This window comes from Talpa occidentalis, unplaced genomic scaffold (assembly GCF_014898055.3).
Source record: "Talpa occidentalis isolate TD23 unplaced genomic scaffold, MPIMG_talOcc4v2.1 talOcc4.14, whole genome shotgun sequence".
NCBI lineage: Eukaryota > Metazoa > Chordata > Mammalia > Eulipotyphla > Talpidae > Talpa > Talpa occidentalis.
In genome coordinates, this window is record NW_023601433.1 from 26,850,276 (window position 1) to 26,867,861 (window position 17,586).

The 17,586-nt window shown below is 46.2% G+C and overlaps 1 pseudogene; it reads left to right on the top strand.

Moving 5' to 3' along the window:
* Positions 1-15,275: 15,275 nt before the first annotated feature.
* Positions 15,276-17,083, top strand: LOC119244046 (immunoglobulin lambda variable 2-11-like; annotated as a pseudogene).
* Positions 17,084-17,586: the final 503 nt, after the last annotated feature.

The following is a 17,586-nucleotide window of genomic DNA, read 5'->3' on the forward strand; positions in this document are numbered from 1 at the left end:
AGTTGTATTCGCTTCCTTCCTTTCCATAACACAATCCACAAAGATCCTGTCTTGTTTTAAGGCTGCAAAGATAGCTCTTTTCCATTATGATGATTAATCTTAGAACATACTAAACTTTCCATTTCTGCAGTGACAAGAGACACTTGGCATGGAACTGGAGTTGTTCTCCTGAGTCGATCTGGGTCTCTACTGCCTGAGATGCTGGAACATGTCCTGTGTCCCAGCCACGTGTCAGTGTGATGGAGGACAAGAATAGAAAGCTTGGAAAGGAAGTATCCCAAGAAGAGAACCTGACCTACAAGGAGGTGTGGGTAGAGGAAAATAACATGACCATTAACCCAGCCATAGATGTCAGCCCCTCAGTCACCAGTGCCTTATCCTAAGGCATAAGAACCAAGCAGGATCAGACTGCTCTAGGGAGTGTAGTGCAGACTTGAGGGTAAAGATATGGAGATTGGGCCCATTTTGGAATTTCTGATCCTTTCTAGTTTTGCCCAGTTATCCAAAATCAACAACTAACAGGCCACTCCAAGGAGGAGTGAGCCCCTCCCAAAGAGAAAAAGACTATATCAGTGCAGTTTCTGCACAGGCTCAGGGTAGCTTTCCTACTCCCCACCTGTGACTCTGCAGGTTTCTCTCTTCACCAACTCTCTCCTCTGTAGGGCAGCAGCTTTCTGGCTGTCCATGACCTGTATCATGCTGGGACTTCTCTTCACTGACCTCCTTCTGGGGAGGCCGTTCTCCTCAACGCTGCCACCTGCAACCATGCAGGCCCCTCTCAGCAAAACTGTCCCTTCTGGGGCAGCTGTTCCTGCCGCTTGTGTCTGTGCAAATGTCTTTAGCTGTTTATCCCTTCCCTAATAAACCTTCCCTTTAAATATAACTAACATTTCTGTCTCATGGAGAAACTCGCCTGGGAAACTTGCTGTGTGTTGCAGAAACAGGAGCTCTGGTGAAACTGTTATAGGGCAGCCCCGATATTGAATGGGTTGCCTGGCTGTGGGTGCTCACCCATGTGTTTAAAAGGGAATTGTTAATACTCTACTACAGGCATACACAAAAGGTTAATAAAAGGTTTATTTACAAGGGAAAAAGGAAATAAGGAAAATGTACAACTTAGGGAGAAAATTGGGAAATAAAGTTTTTAATGCGTCCTACCCAATCCGAAGACCTGGAAACCCACAAAGCACTCTCAGAGTTGGCTGGATTCTGTGAGCTGGCGGAAAGCCAAAATGGGGGAACGCCTCCAAATCCCATGTGTCTGGCTTTATACCAACCTGACTGCTTAACCCCACCCTCAGGTCCCAGCCACCTTCCCTTTCGTGATGATGGGATTTTGAGTTCCCAGTGTCATTGGCTTTGGCCTGGGGTGGGGGTGGAATCCACAAATCCAGGTGTGGGTGGAGTCCACAAAGCCTTATGGAATTAGCTTTAGGACATCCTTTTCTCCCTAACAAAACCTTTCCCAGAGTGAACCCAAGGACCCTGCACTCCAAACCCACTGACTCCAAAAATGACAACAAGTGTAACGCTGTTCCCGGTGTGTTCTGCCCACAGGATGTTCTGCCTACGGGATGTGAGTCTCTGTTCGGAAAGTCTAGCATTTTCTGTAATCCCTGTTGCAGAAAACCCCATGTGTTCTCACATTTCCAGGAATCTGTCCAAGATTCTTGATGTTTTCAAGAGAGTGGGGAGAGAATAGGGCCTCTCCTGGGACTCTACCTTGCATGCCAGTCCACAAATTCCTTTAAGAGGCAATGGGAAATATTTTAAAATATGTGTGCTCAAACACAGTAGCTAGAGGATGAGTGAATAGGATCTTCCAGTCATTGATCTTGTTGATTGTGGAAACTTGAGCATGGCATGGGGGCCTGCTGGTCCAGTACTGGTAGTGAGATTAAAAGGTGATAATTCAGGGCCACCCTGGTGGCTCTAGAGGTTAAGTCTCAGCACTATCAAGCTATGGGCAACCACTGCAGCATGAGTCCATCCCCAGGGAGGGAGCTAACCCACATGGAGAGCAGAACTCTACTGCCCCACCCACTGTTCCTGTCAGCAACATATTTCAGTAGATCAACCTGTTTTGCTCCCCACTCTGCCTCTGGTGCATCCTCTCCCTCCCCACATCTCTGGTCTACAGCCTAGTTATATGCATAAATAAATAAAAATAAATCTTATTTGTTCCTTAAAAAAGTGGTACTTCAGACTGAAAAAAATCTCAGGACTTGGGGTTGGACTTGCTCAGGACAAAGGCAGTTAATACTTGTCATAATTCATTCTTGATTCCAATTTTGTGGTTTTCTCTATGCCCCATTCCCTGATATATTGCGTACAGTTACGACACAACTGCACCTGCAATGTAACTGTGGGAGTTAATATGCAGCAGACATGATTATATTTTCATTCAATTTCATCCACATTGACCAGTGAGTCTACTCCTTCTTCTGGGTTTGTGTGGTGGGGACAAGGACCAAGGATGAAATGTGAACTAAGCTCAGGGAACAGTGTTCTTCAGCTGACATTTGGTAACAAATCACAAGGCAAAGAAAGCAAAGAGGGATCTTGAAAGTGTCCAAACATAACATTTGGTTGCATGAGCACATCAAATGTTGCATGTGACAGACAGTCTTGAAATGAGGGCCCCAGGGCTGGTGTGTTAGAACTACCCCACCTCTCTCCAGCCCCTCCCTCCATAGCCTCCAAAACAGGATTTTACCTGCTGCTCCCCACTGGGTCATTCAAACCTACTGAGCTCCCTCTCCTCCTGCCAAATATTTTATTTCATCATTTTGAAAAACAGACTTCTTTAGTCTGCATCTCACAATTTTTTTAATGAAACTTGTTACATGACATGCTTTCATTTCCATCCAATGTGTCTTCCTGGCTGACTAGAGAATCCCTCATCTACACACTAAAGAGGAAACACCTTCCGGGGCAGGTTGAAGGGCTGAGTCTTAGCTCAACATGTGGCAGGACACATTTCATTCAGGAGGAGACCCCGGGAAAAGGGACAGAGGACTATAGGGATGAAAAGGAAATGGGGGAACCGTGTATTGATCTAGAAGAGAGAAATAGGAATGAAAAAGAAGCAACAAAGCTGAGATTTTCAACTACACTCAGCAGCCTTATCTGGCACTTGAGTCATACCATATGCTGCCCAGCAGGGGCCAGCAGGGCCTGGATGGGGGAAACTTCCTGGTGTGGTTCAACCTGGCCTGATTCAGTTCTAGGAGCTGCTTCCCTCTGATCTCCCCTAGTGTAATTCACAAACAGAGTCACACTTCTGTTGTACCCCAATAGTTCTTTTTATCAGGACCGGGAAATGAACCAGATCTCAGTCTCAGGTCACAGTGTCAGCCCACTGCACACACGTGGGACATAGAGGCTTTTGAGAAGAAAGAGTGCGAGGTGAAGGGAAGTGAGAAGTAACCACCTTTGGGTTTCAGCATCGGAAAATGAGTGATTGGAGCTCCTCGGACAGCCTTGAACCCTGTCTTTCCCACATTCCTCAGAGCATGGAATTGTCCCAGATTCTTAGTCAAGGAGCAGTCATGAGTCTGTGGTGGGAGCACAGGGACACCTGCGGGGGCTCTGGAACTGCCACAGGCTCAGTCTGTCCTGACTCAGAAAGTGCAGCTCAGGGGACAGCACTTCAGTGCAGTGCTGCCATGCTAGGGTGCAGAGGAATCTAGAGTGCAGGAATAAGTCAGAGTCGGGTAAGCACAAACAGATACAGACAGATATTTTTGGAGGATCCTCTTTGTGAGACAAGAGTTGAGGACAAGAGAGTTTTGGGGAAGTCAAACGCAGAGATTTTAGGGTATTCCATCATGATCTTACATTCTCCACTCGGGGCACAAGCAAGGCCCCCAGGAAACGGACCCCAGGGACATCTGTCTTACCACTCCATATCTTCCACACCAGGCTCACCTGGGCCAGCACTGAAATCACCAGGATTTTTTTCCCCTTTCCAGCTTTCTGAGTCTCCCTCAGTTTCCAGGTTCTGGGACACTGGATCACCATTTCCCCTGCTGGAGTGTCATCAGGTGTCACACCTGCGGTGTATCCTGGTGCCCACAATACTCGGTTGAGCCTGGTCTCCTTATCTCTGTCCTCAGGACTCTGGCCCAGGGGTCTCTGATCACTTCTCTGCTGTTGAGTCTCCTTGACCCTCAGTGGCTTCACCTGAGGAGGAGGCTGCTCATCACTGTTCTTTATTTAAGAAGCCTGGCACTTTCCACAGTGCGCAGGTTCATAGGGAAGGGAGGCCAGAACCTGCCCTGTGCTCACTGGCTCCCTCCCTTTTCTAAAGATGCTTCACCAGCCTGTGCAGAGGGAATTTAACATACATGGCCTTGTCAATGTGGTTCCCACAGCAGCTCCATTGTCATCCCCTGACACCAAAATGAAAACAGCCTACGTTTTTCATACGGAATTTTAAGCTATAAATTTCCCTGTCAATACTGAGTTTACAGAACTCAGTTTTAATATGCTGTGTTTTCACTTTCCTTCCACTCATTAAAATTCTGAAGCCATTTGGCCATCTTGCTTTAACATGGAATGCATGTTTAAATCCACTTCATTTAATTCCTAAGGTGCATTAGTGTCTTTGATGTCATATCAAATGACGCAAACTGTCCTAAAAATAATAGGAATTTATTGTCTCAATTCTGCAGGTTAACAAGTGAAATATCAACCTAACTGTAGAGTTATACCCCCTCTGATAAAAGGGGGAAGAATCCTTGGTCCTTCCTAATCAGGTGATGTGGGCAATCCTTACAAAGTTCTTGATTTAAAACACTGACTGGTTAATTTCTGTCTTGGACTCCGGGTGGCATGATCTCTCCTGCTTGCTTGTGTTTCATATCTTCTCCTTATAGGACACTGTCATAGTGGATTAGGGTCCACTCTAATGAAGTGTTACATCATCTTAATTTGATTACACTGCAAACACACATTTCCAAACAGGGTCTCTTGTCTTGTTTGGGGGTTTAGAATTATGCCTATTTTGTTAGTGTTTTAGAGATGCAATCGAACTAAAAACATTTGGAATGCAGAAAAATTCCAGATATTTTTTCCATTGACTTCCAGATTAATTTCATAATGGCCTGAGAGTATATTTTGTAAGATTATCATGGTTATAAAAATATCATTCATTTTATTATACAAGATATTTCTTAATTTGATGACTATTCTTGTGAAACAGTAACAGCATGTACTTTGCTCTGATTTTTAATGGCATATTTTATAAGTGTGAATTTGGTTAACTTGGATCATGATGGTGCTGAATACTTTCATGTCATATTAATTTCTGTATAATTGTACTTTTAAAAACTGAGACTGGAATAATGAAATCTTGTTATATATTTGTAGATTTTTCCATCTCTCATTTCAGTGTATCAGTTTTATCTTCTTATGACATGAAGTTGTGTCTTAGGTGTGATGATTTGAACCTTGATAGCTATATTATGTGTTTCTATTACCCTGGTAATATTCCAACCAGATTGATTTATTTTTAAAATATGATTATTTACATTTTGACTTTCTTTCTTTCTTTCTTTCTTTCTTTCTTTCTTTCTTTCTTTCTTTCTTTCTTTCTTTCTTTCTTTCTTTCTTTCTTTCTTTCTTTCTTTCTTTCTTTCTTTCTTTCTTTCTTTCTTTCTTTCTTTCTTTCTTTCTTTCTTTCTTTCTTTCTTTCTTTCTTATTAATTTATACAAGCAGTGGGTACAGTCAGAAGCTTGGGAGGGTGAGAGAATTCACCAGAGCCAGAGTAGGGAACAGAACAGGCAGACTGACAAAATACACTGATGAGGGGAGCAGCGGGCAGCAGGAGAGGTCTGCTGCACCATGTGGGACCCTGGCCAGGCAGCAGGGAATTGAACCAGTGCAGCCCAGGGGTCAACCACTGTGCCACCTGGAATGCGCTCTCTCTCTCTCCCTCCCTCCCTCCCTCCAGCCCTCTCTCTCTCTCTCCAGTTTTCTAGTATACTTTATCCTTTCCATAGATATTTTCTGTGTGCTTCTTTTTAAGGTGGGCTAACTGCAGAAATCAAACTTTCCTTTCTACTTTTTGTTTAGTTGTTTGTTTCAAAATCTAACGGAAAAGAGAGAATGACTTGGAGCGCTCTAGGAAGCAGAGTCTGTTACAACTGCAGGGAAGGGCCAGGAGCTGAGAGAGGACAGTGCAGGAATTTCCAGCTCCCAGGCTCTGCATCCATGGGTCTTGGGCTGCACCAACTGCGGCCACCAGGGGGCAGTAAGGGCCTGTGTGGATGAACCCTCATTGCTGTGATTTCTCCAGAACTACATGAAGTCCCAGGAACTCTTTACCTCTGAGCTTTTCCTAGGAAGAAGCAGACTCAGATGTCCCAAATCTGCTGAGTTATTTTGAGCTCAGACCATGGAATGCAACAAGAAAAGGGTGAAACTAATTGCTGGTTGGCTATAACTTCAAATGCAGGTCTCTCTCCCTAGAGCCTTCTATGATTCCCTTTACAAGGGACTCAAATTAACTGCTCCCTGCAAGCTCTAATGCTTTTAGCTGCATTCAGAGGAGAAATGGTGTTGCATGCTGTTCACATTCCACATGAACCAAACCTTATAATTGTACTTTTTATTTGAAATTTGCATCAGATTTAATCCCAGGGAATAAAAAAAAGAGCCAATAAAACAATAGTCTTAGAAATTTTGAAGAGAGGGGGAGAGAGAGTGTCACAATGGTGTTGTGACGTCATGTCCACGTTATGGGAGGTTGGTGTATCTTGCCTGTGGAAGTGAAATGGAAGAAAAGGCAAGAAAGTTCAAATGATCTCATCTGTGCCCTGGCACTTGAATCTAAGAAGCAGGAAGCAGATTTGCATAGAGACCCTCTTCCTCCTCTTAGGCAGGGCTGGGGATAAGAGACATCTGGGGGAGGCAGGCCCAGGTTGGGGCATCAGAAGACAGAGACCTTGATTGTCTCCAGCATGGCCTGGACTGTGCTTCTCCTCACCCTCCTCACTCAGGCCACAGGTGAGGCTTCCAGAGAAGGGACACTCAACACATCATGGCTGACACTTATCTCTGCTCAGCTCCCCTGGGCTCAGACTGAACTCACTTGTGTGTGTTTTTCCTCTTTTCAGGTTCCTGGGCCCAGTCTGCTCTGACTCAGCCTTCCTCAGTGTCTGGGGCTCTGGGACAGTCAGTCACCATCTCCTGTGCTGGGACCAGCAACGACATTGGGGGTTATAGCTATGTGTCCTGGTACCAGCAGCTCCCTGGGAAGACACCCAAGCTCCTGATTTATGATGTCAGTTCCCGGCCCTCAGGGATCCCTGATCGCTTCTCTGGCTCCAAGTCAGGCAACACGGCCACCTTGACCATCTCTGGTCTCAAGCCTGAGGATGAGGCTGAGTATTACTGTAGCTCATACAGGAGTGGTAATACTTACCACAGTGGTGCAAGTTCATGGGGAAGTGAGACAAGAACCTGCCCTGTGCTCATGGCCTCCCTGTTGCACAGAAGATGCTTCCCCCACCCTGTGCAGATGGGGCTTCATGTATGTGGCCTTGACAATTCAGTTCACTCTTAGCTCCTCTCTTCTCCTTAGTGCAATCCACAATGATGCTGTCTTATTTTCAGGGTGCTATGATTTTTTTTCTCTGCATATATGACTGATCCTAGAATGTACTGCACTTTCCGTTTCTTCAATGACGAGAGAATCATGGCATAGAGCTCAGGCTGTTCTCCTCCGTGGAGCTGGTTCTCTGCTGCTGGGGACGCTGGCACATGTCCCAGTCCCAGTCACATGTCAGTGTGGTGCTGCTCCGGTCTTTTCTGCTGACAGAATGTGAGTATTTGTGGAGAAAGAATATCATTTTCTGCAACCCTGTTCCAGTAACTACACATGACTGTTCTAGAATGTCTGGGAATCTGTCCAAGTATCTTAATTTTTCAAAGAGCTTGGAGAATGTAAAGCCTCTCATGTGTCTCTGCCTTGAAAAGGGTCCAGTTTTTCTTAAAGGTGTCTAGTATGGTTCTTAACAGTGAGCAGTGGGAAGGAAACTGTAGCTAGAGCATGAGTGAGCCGGATCCCCCACAGTCTTTGTTCCTGTTGACTGTGGAGCCTTCAGCTTGGCACAGGGAGGTGCAGGTCCAGTATTGGCAGCGAGATTAACATATGACACTTCAGGGTGGAACATCTGTGGAGTTGAGATGGGACTTCCTTTTTTTAATTTTTAAAATATTTTTATTAATTTATGCATACAAGAACTGGTGTGTAGGCCAGACGTGTATGTGGGGAGTAAGAGGGTTCATAGGAGAAAGTATGCGAACAGAACAGGTGGATCTACTGAAATACACTGCTGAGAGGAGCAGCGGGTGAGAAAGCAGAGGTCTGCTGTGCCATGTGTGTTAGCTCCCTGGCTGGGGATTGAACTAGTGCTGGAGTGGCTGGCAATAGCTTGATAGCACTGGGACTTTAACCGCGTACCACCAGGGAGGCCCAGGACTAGACTTCTTCAGGCCAAAGGCAGCTGACACTTACCACGTTTCATTCTTACTAAAAATTTGTGTTTTTCTATATTTCCCATTCATTGGTATATTACATATAATACAACACAGGAATACACACAGTATAACTTGTTTGGAGTTAATATACAACAAACAATTATATTTTCATTCAATTTCACCCACAATGTCCAGAGTGAGTCTACTCCTACTACTGAGATTTGTGATTTGGGGACTGAGGAGTGTAAAGAAATGTGACGAATATTCAGGGAACAATGTTCTTCAGCTGACATTTTGGTAACAAATATTACGGCATAAAAGAGAAAGAGGGTCTTGAAAATGTCCACAAACATAATAATTACTTGCAGTCAGCACACCAAATGTCCCATTTGACAGACAGACTTGAAATGAGGGTCCCCAGGACTGGTGCTAGGACAGCACCGCCTCACCTCTTGCTCCCCATTGGGTCATTTAAATCCAACCTCCCTCTTATCTTGCAGTATATATTCTTTTACCATTTAAGGAAATAGTCTTCTTTGGTCTCCTCTTCATAACTATATATTTTTTTAATGGAACATTGCAACTTCATTTTATTTTCCATCCATTGTCTCTTCGTTACTGACTTGAAACCCTCAGGGCCACACACTCAGGAAGAAACACCTCCTGGGACAGGTAGAATGATCATGAAGTGCCGTATTGAAACCCCTGTATGGCAGGACGCATTTCAGTCAGGAAAAGATAAAGGGAAAAGGATTCGAGAGAAACAGCATTCTGTATTGAACAGGAAGGAGAAAAGTGACAGATTGAGAAAGGACAAAACTGATTTCAACTCCACTCAACTGTCTTCCCTGCTCATTGTGTTACACCTCCTGGGCCACTGGGGCATGCAAAAGTCTGAGTTGGGGGAGATTATTGGTTTGGTCAATGGACAAGAATCAGTTTAGGCGCTGCTTCTCTCAGCAGCCCCCTATTATCATTCAGAAATAGGGTCACAATTCTTTTGTACCCCAACAGTTCTTTCTTTATGAAACAATCAGTGAACCAGGTCTCAGTCTCAGGTCACAGTGTCAGCCCACTGCACACACATGGGGCATAGAGGCTTTTGAGAAGAACGAGGGAGAGCTGAAGAGAAATGAGAAGTAATCACCCTTGGGTTTCAGCATCAGAAAATGAGTGATTGGAGCTCCTCGGACAGCTGTGAACCCTGTCTTTTCTACACTCTTCAGAACATGAAATTGTCCCAGATCCTCTGTCAGGAGCTGCCATGAGTCTGTGGTGGAAGCACAGGGACACCCCCATGGTGTCTGGCGCTGCCACAGACTCAGTCTGTCCTGACTCAGAAAGTACAGCTCAGAGGGCCAGCACTTCAGTTGAGCTCTACCATCCTTAGAGGAAGGACTAGGGTGTAGGAACAGTCATTTTGGGATTAGCAGAGTGAGTACTCCCATCTGAGATGGGGTAAGTTGAGAAGAAGTTTGGGGAAGTCAGGCCTATGTCCTGGGTCATATCCATCATGATCCGTGCTCCTCTCTCCACTCCCTCTTCACACAGGGGACAAGTGAGGCCCCCAGGAAGTGACCTCAAGGACATGAGTGCTGACAATTTCTCTTCCACCTCAGGCTCAACTGGTCCCAGCACTGAGCATCCCTGAGTTTGTTTCCCTCTTTCCAGTTTCCTGGGCCCAGACTCTCCTGTTGGAGCCTCCCACAAAGTCCAGGCTCTGGGACTCTCAGTGACCATCTCCCTTGTTGGACGTGACATCGGGTATCACACTTGTGGTGTACAGTGCCTGGGTTGAGCCCAGTCTCCTTATCTCTGCTGTCAGGACTCTGCCCCCAGGCATCCCTGATCACTTCTCTGGTAATGATCATCCCTGACTCTCAGTGGCTCCACCTGAGGAAGAGGCTGATCATCACTGTCCCTCATTTAGGAGGCCTGGCACCTTCCACAGGGTGCAAGCTCACGGGGAGGTGAGACCAGAACGTGCCCTTGCTCATAGGCTCCCTCCTTGTTGTGAAGGTGCTTCAGCAGCCTGTGCAGAGGGGACATCACGCAAGGGTCTTGAGAATATGGTTCCCACAGCAGCTCCATTGTCCTCCCCAGCATTCAAAGCAAACATCTTCTGGTCTATTGTTTCACAATAAAAGCAGCTTTTTCTTCTTCTCTGGGTCCAAGTCCCAGAATATGCAACTTCTCCCAATAACTAAACTAGAAGTGACAGGGAGACACATGTTGGGGCCAATTTTCCCAGTTTTGAAGTATATCCTCACTTTACATGCTCTGGTCTCTTATGCCTGTGCAGCCCAGCCTGGACTCAGTTGTCCAGCACGACATCTCCTTCTTCACTCGGGTCTGCGCTGGGGTCAGTGAGGCCTTTCTTGGTGCTTACTCTTCTGCACATGCTGCTGAGAGAAGAGGAGCTGAGGAAGGGGAAAATTTTGCTGAGACCTGAGGATTAACCACATGGACCTTTTCTTTTAATATCCCTCTAGGTGACCCCATATCCAGAGAAACTGAACAGAGGGAGGTTTATTTGCATCTGCGGTGTGTGGAATCTTCCCTCTCCATGCTGGATTCCTTTCCCACTTGGAAGGGCTGTTTCCCAAAAGGATCCTTTTTCCTCCGAGGGACGAGATAGCTGGTGGGCATGCCCCCTTCCTCAGGAATCCGCAACATATTTTTTGCTCATCCTGAGCCAATTCCAGTTCTTGCTGGAGCACCTGTTACAATTCATCATAATGACAAGTGCACATGTAGACATGCAGTTTGACAAGGAATAGTCAAACATCTGAATGAAGGTAGGTTTCAGCCCCAGAGCACCGGGCCATGACTAACTCTGTCCATTCTCCCAGAACTTTCCCACTTTCAGTACTGAACGTGACATGTTCTGGGCAAGCCTGAGCCCCAGCGCCTCAGTAGGAAGAGTCACTGTGTTGTGAGCGAGAGTGGACCTGCAGCGCTCGGACTCCCCAGGATTGCTCTGCATCTGTGCCAGTGTCCTGCCCGAGACTAGCGTTTGTACCGGTGGACTCAGTAAAGTCAACTGCGAGGACTACAACCAACCTGGGAGCGTTTGATTGGACAAGGTAAGGGAAGGAGAAATTTATCGTTTCTCCTAGTCTCACTGCTGGTGCTTGGTTATTTCACCTCATTCTCTTCCCAATGCTGAAATTCACATCACACGTATCATGATTCTCAAGCACTTGGACTGGAAATGAATGAAAGCACCTCTGTCCAGGCTCCCTAGCTTGCAGATGGATTTCCTACATCAGGAAACAAGGATCTGATGGGAGGCAATTCCTGATGAGAACACATTCTCCTCCTAACCTACCATTCGTTATTTTTTCTAATCTTTTGTAGCCAACCTTCTTAATTTCCCCAGTCACACTGATGTCCCCCAGCTGGTTGGTGTCACACATCAGTGGCTCATCAGTAGCCAGGTCACAGCACATGGGGACAGGCTGTTGCTCCCGGACATAGAATACCTTTTGGGCCCTCCCCCTTGTGTATGTGAGGCTGGCAGAGGCTGCCCCTGTCTGTAGTGGGTGTGTCTCTATGGAGACTTGACAGGTGGACATGGGCTTCTGTCCGGTTGTCCTTGCACATCTTTCACAATGATTCTTGACTGTGTGGCCATCAGTGGGACATTTACAAAGTGTCTACGTGTGTCACATGAGACAGATGTCACATTGTCTGCTCTGGGTGAGGCATCCACACAAGATTTATAATCCTACTTCCTGGTCCCACAATGTCAGCACAAGTGTGCGGGATGTGATTTTCTGATGGTGCGGTCAGTTCTGTGTGCTCAGGAGTCCCAGCTCAAGTCCTGGAGCTCAGGTGTGCAGTAGGGATCCTCGATCACCTCTGGACTTTCTGAGGTCAAACTGATGAACACTGTTCCTCCTGGAACAGCCAGAGCATTTACCTGCAACACTCCATGTTCACGGGACATAGGTCCACAACCTAAGATTTGCTCTCAGCACTGGTCTATGCACCTGCAGCAAGTCACTGTGGTTTCTACTGTCCTTTCTCTCCTGGCGAAGAGGGTGTCTCATATCACATAATGTCACCCTAGGACCCATCCTGTCACCTGGGCCATTTAAGTCACCTAATCAACGGGGAGTGGTTTGCTCACCTTTGCCATATTTGTTGTTTAAAAAAAAAAATTACCTTTATCTCAAATTCAATGGGTAAGTATTTTCTAGGGTCAACATGGGGTTGAAACCACTTGTGAAAAAAGCTCTGCAAATGTTGCTGAGGGAACAGCATGAAACAGAAGTGAGTCCTACCTTTCAGTGTCCACCTTCTCGTACCACTTGGTTTGTTGATGCTCATCTGAACCAGCATAACATTATGTGATATTATGTAACTGGTGTAGTTTTGCCAAACTCACCCTCCCCATCTCTCTCTGTCCTGACATCACATCCCACACCCTCATGCTCTCTGTGTGTTCGAGAAGCTTCACTCCAATGGCGTGTTTGCTCATCCATCGAGGGTGCTCTGGGAGGGCTGTTTTCTTCAGACATTTTTGCCAAAGCAACATATTGCAGCTGACTGAATGGTGACACAGATGTGTAGCCTGGTTTGGGGAATGCAATGGCCGCAGGCTACCGTCAAGATTCCTGGCTTGTAGTTGGTTCTAAGAGCTTCTTTCTCCTTAGTCATGCCAATGGGGAAAGCTGTCAAGCCCACTGTCTCCACTTAGTCTCTTTTCTGCAGATATGTAAGCACCCCAGGCACATCTCAGCCCATTGCAGAGACTGGATCAGATTGTGGGTGCCCACACTAAGGGGAGATTGAGAGGTCCCATCCCTGTCTTCTGTCCCTGGGAATGGAGGGATTAGCTTTTCTCTGCTAAGTTGGGATTCCCTCTTCGCCTTGTCATTGAGATGCAGGGAGGGTAACTCCTCTGTCTTCTTGGCATCAGGAATCTTTTTCCAGGAAGGGATACTTGGGGGAAGATCAGATTCTGTTCCCCTCCTCTGCTCTAAAGTGGGGTGAGTCAGTGAGTGGTGTTGGTAGAGAAAACGAAGGTTGGAGTGAATATCGAGAGAGAGAGAGAGACAGAGAAAGAGAGAGACAGAGAGAGAGAAAGAGAGAGAGACAGAGAGTGAAGGAACACAAATACAACATTAACAGCTGGGGTAGGAGAAGATCAGGGAGAAATTATTTGAAAAATTATTTTGATTTTAATGTACTCTCCTCAGAAATCTAATTAGGGTGGTCCTGCTGTGTCACTCAATCTGTTACAGGACAGGGACAGGGGCAATGCAGAACACCCAAATCTGCCTGCTCTAAATAGGTCCTGCCATCACCACATTAAAAAAACATATAAAACCTTTGTTGAACTTCAATGCAATTAGTGTGCAATACATAAAAGACAAAGAATATAGTTCCCAAATCAATCACCCTAAGTTATCCTACCCCTCGTGGGTAAAAGTCTAGACAAACAGCAGGTGCTTTATTCTTTTTATTTTTTTTAAGATTTTTAAATATGTATTTATACAAGCACTGGGCACAGTCAGAAGCGCAAGAGGGTGAGAGAATTCACCAGAGCCAGAGCGGGGAACAGAACAGGCAGACTGAGGAAATACACTGCTGAGGGGAGCAGCGGGCGTGGCAGGAGAGGTCTGCAGCGCCATGTGGGACCTGGCCTGGTGGCTGGGGATCGGAGCAGTGTTGCAGAGGCTGCGGGCAGCTTTGCAATCCAGTGCAAAACAGCTGCGCTACCAGGGAGGCCTAATAGTTTGATTTTTTAAATATGATTGTATACATCATAGCTTTCTTTTGTTTACTGGTTTTCTGGAATACTGGGTCCTTTCTATAGATATCTCCTGTGTGTTTATTTCAAAATGGGCTAATTTCAGAAGTCATGTAATTGGTTCTCTTTTCCACTTTTTGTTTAGTTGTTTGTCTCAAAAGCTGAAGGAAAAGGGAGAACTACTTGGAGGGCACTAGGAGGCAGATTTCTCTTACAAATGTGAGGGAAGAAGCAGGAGCTGAGAGAGGACAGTTCAGGGATGTCCTGCTAAAGCTCTGCTGCATCCACAGGACTTGGGATGCACCCTCAGTGCCACCAGGGGGCAGCAAGGGACTGGGTTTTGAGGACCTTCATTGCTGTGGTTGATCCTGAAGTGGATGCAGTCCCATGAATGTTTACCTCTGAGATTTTCCTAGGAAGAAGCAGGACTCAGGTGTCCTAAAACAGCTGTGTTATTGCAAACTCAGACCATGGAATACAAAACGAAAAACAGGAAATTGTTTCAGGTTTGCTGTCCCTTTAAATGCAGGTTTCTTTTTCTAGTGACTTTTTTGATTCCCTTTATAATAGCCTCTCCCTGCATTTTTTAGGTAAATAGCAGCATTCAGAGGAGAAATGGCATAGCATGCTCTCTACATCCCAGCTGGAACATGAACCATAAATTGGTACTTTCATTTGAAAAATAAATGAGTTTTAAACCCACACAATAAAAAAAATAGAGAATTAAAGAATAGTCTCACAAATTTTAAAGAGAGAAGGAGACACATTTGTGAAAGGTTCTGTGATTTCACGTCCAGGTTTGGGGAGGTTGGTTTATTTTAACTGTGCAAGTGGTGACATGGAAGAAAATGCAAGAAAGTTGAAAAGAACACATCTGTGACCTAGGACTTGAATCTAGGACTAAGGAAGCAGATTTGCAAAGAGGCCCCTCCCTTGTCTGAGGCAGAGGGAGGGGATAAGAGACATCTGGGGGAGCCAGGCCCAGGTTGGAGCATCAGAAGGCAGAGACCTTGGCTTGTCTCCAGCATGGCCTGGACTGTGCTCCTCCTCACCCTCCTCACTCAGGCCACAGGTGAGGCCTCCAGGGAAGGGACACTGAACACATCACAGCTGACCCTTATCTGCTCAGCTCACCTGGGCCCAGACTGAACTCACTTGTGTGTGTTTTTCCTCTTTTCAGGTTCCTGGGCACAGTCTGCTCTGACTCAGCCTTCCTCAGTGTCTAGGGCTCTGGGACAGTCAGTCACCATCTCCTGTGCTGGGACCAGCAATGACATTGGGGGTTATAATCGTGTGTTCTGGCACCAGCAGAACCCTGACGAGACAACCAAGCTCCTGATTTATGATGTCAGTTTCCTGATCGCTTCTCTGGGTCCAAGTCAGGCAACACAGCCACCTTGACCATCTCTGGTTTCAAGCCTGAGGATGAAGCTGAATATTATTGTGGCTCATACAGTAGTAGTTTTTTTTTTTTTTTTTTTTTTTTTTTTTTTTACCACAGTGGTGCAAAATCATGGGGAAGTGAGACAAGAACCTGCCCTGTGCTCACAGCCTCCACATTGCACTGAAGATGTTTCTCCCACCCTGTGCAGATGGGGCATCACCCATGTGTGTCGCCTCATGGGGCATCAATCTTGGGAGCTGCAGGGGACAGAGGAACAATAACTCAAAGTCCAAGTAGTGAGACAGAGAGAGAAAGGACCAGAGGGTTATATGTCTGGAGATACTGTGCCAATATCCTGGCCAGTCACACATTTATTTGGTATCAGATTCAGGGAAGGTGGGCAAGTATGTGGAGTAATGTCCTTGGCGGCGATGTGGATTGGGGCTACATAATAGTCTGGCACAAGCTTGGGAGAGTGAATAGGGGCTGTTGCTTAGGGGTTCCAATGTTGTTTCTGATCAAAACATCCTATCTCTATCCCTGTTCACATTAACTTCCTGTCAAGGTGGTCTAGCTGCTTATGGTAATGTGGCCATAGTGTCTGCCTGATGTTTTCAGCAGATACTGGTTTCCCAGTATTTTCCTCATACCAAGACTTTTGTCCAAGTGAGACGCCGCAGCCTGACTCTACATTTAGCTTAACCAGCAGTAACTTTGGGTGCCAAACACAATCTCAAGAACAAGGGGGCTTGGTGGATCTACACAGATGGCCTCAAGACAAAAGTTGTATTAGCTTCCTTCTTTTCCATAACACAATCCACAAAGATCCTGTCTTATAGCTTTTCTCCATAATGATGATTAATCTTAGAAATATTACACTTTCCATTTCTGCAGTGACAAGAGACACTTGGCATGGAGCTGGGGCTGTTCTCCTGATTCGAGCTGGGTCTCTCCTGCCTGAGATGCTGGAACATGTCCTGTGTCCAGCCATGTGTCAGTGTGATGGAGGCCAAGAGTAGAAAGCCTGGAATGGAGGTATCCCAAGACCAGAACCTGACCTACAAGGAGGTGGGGGTAGAGGAAAATAACATGATCATTAACCCAGCTGTAGATGTCAGCCCCTCAGTCACCAGTGCCTTATCATAGGGCATAAGAACCAAGCAGGATCAGACTGCTCTAGGGAATGTAGCAAAGATAGAGGGTAAAGATATGGAGATTGGAACCATCTTGGAATCTCTGATCCCTTTCTAGTTTTGCCCAGTTATCCAAAATCAACAACTAACAGGCCACTCCAAGGAGGAGTGAGCCCCTCCCAAAGAGAAAAGGACTATATCAGTGCAGTTTCTGCACAGGCTCTTGTAGCTTTCCTACTCCCCACCTGTGACTCTGCAGGTTTCTCTCTTCACCAACTCTCTCCTCTGTAGGGCAGCAGCTTTCTGGCTGTCCATGACCTGAATCATGCCGGGACTTCTCTTCACTGACCTCCTTCGGGGAGGCCGTTCTCCTCAACGCTGCCACCTGCAACCATGCAGGCCCCTCTCAGCAAACCTGTCCCTTCTGGGGCAGCTGTTCCTGCCGCTTGTGTCTGTGCAAATGTCTTTAGCTGTTTTATCCCTTCCCTAATAAACCTATCCTTGAAATGTAACTAACATCTCTGTCTCGTGGAGAAACTCACCTGGGAAAATTCTGTGTGCTGCGGAAAACAGGAGCTCTGGTGAAACCTTTCCCAGAGTGAACCCAAGGACCCCACACTCCAAACTCACTGACTCCAAAAATGACAACAAGTGTAAGGCTGCTCCCAGTGTGTTCTGCCCACAGGATGTTCTGCTCACAGGATGTGAGTCTCTGTTCAGTCTAGCATTTTCTGTAACCCCTGTTGCAGAAAACCCCATGGCTGTTCTCACATTTCCAGGAATCTGTCCAAGATTCTTGATGTTTTCAAAAGAGTGGGGA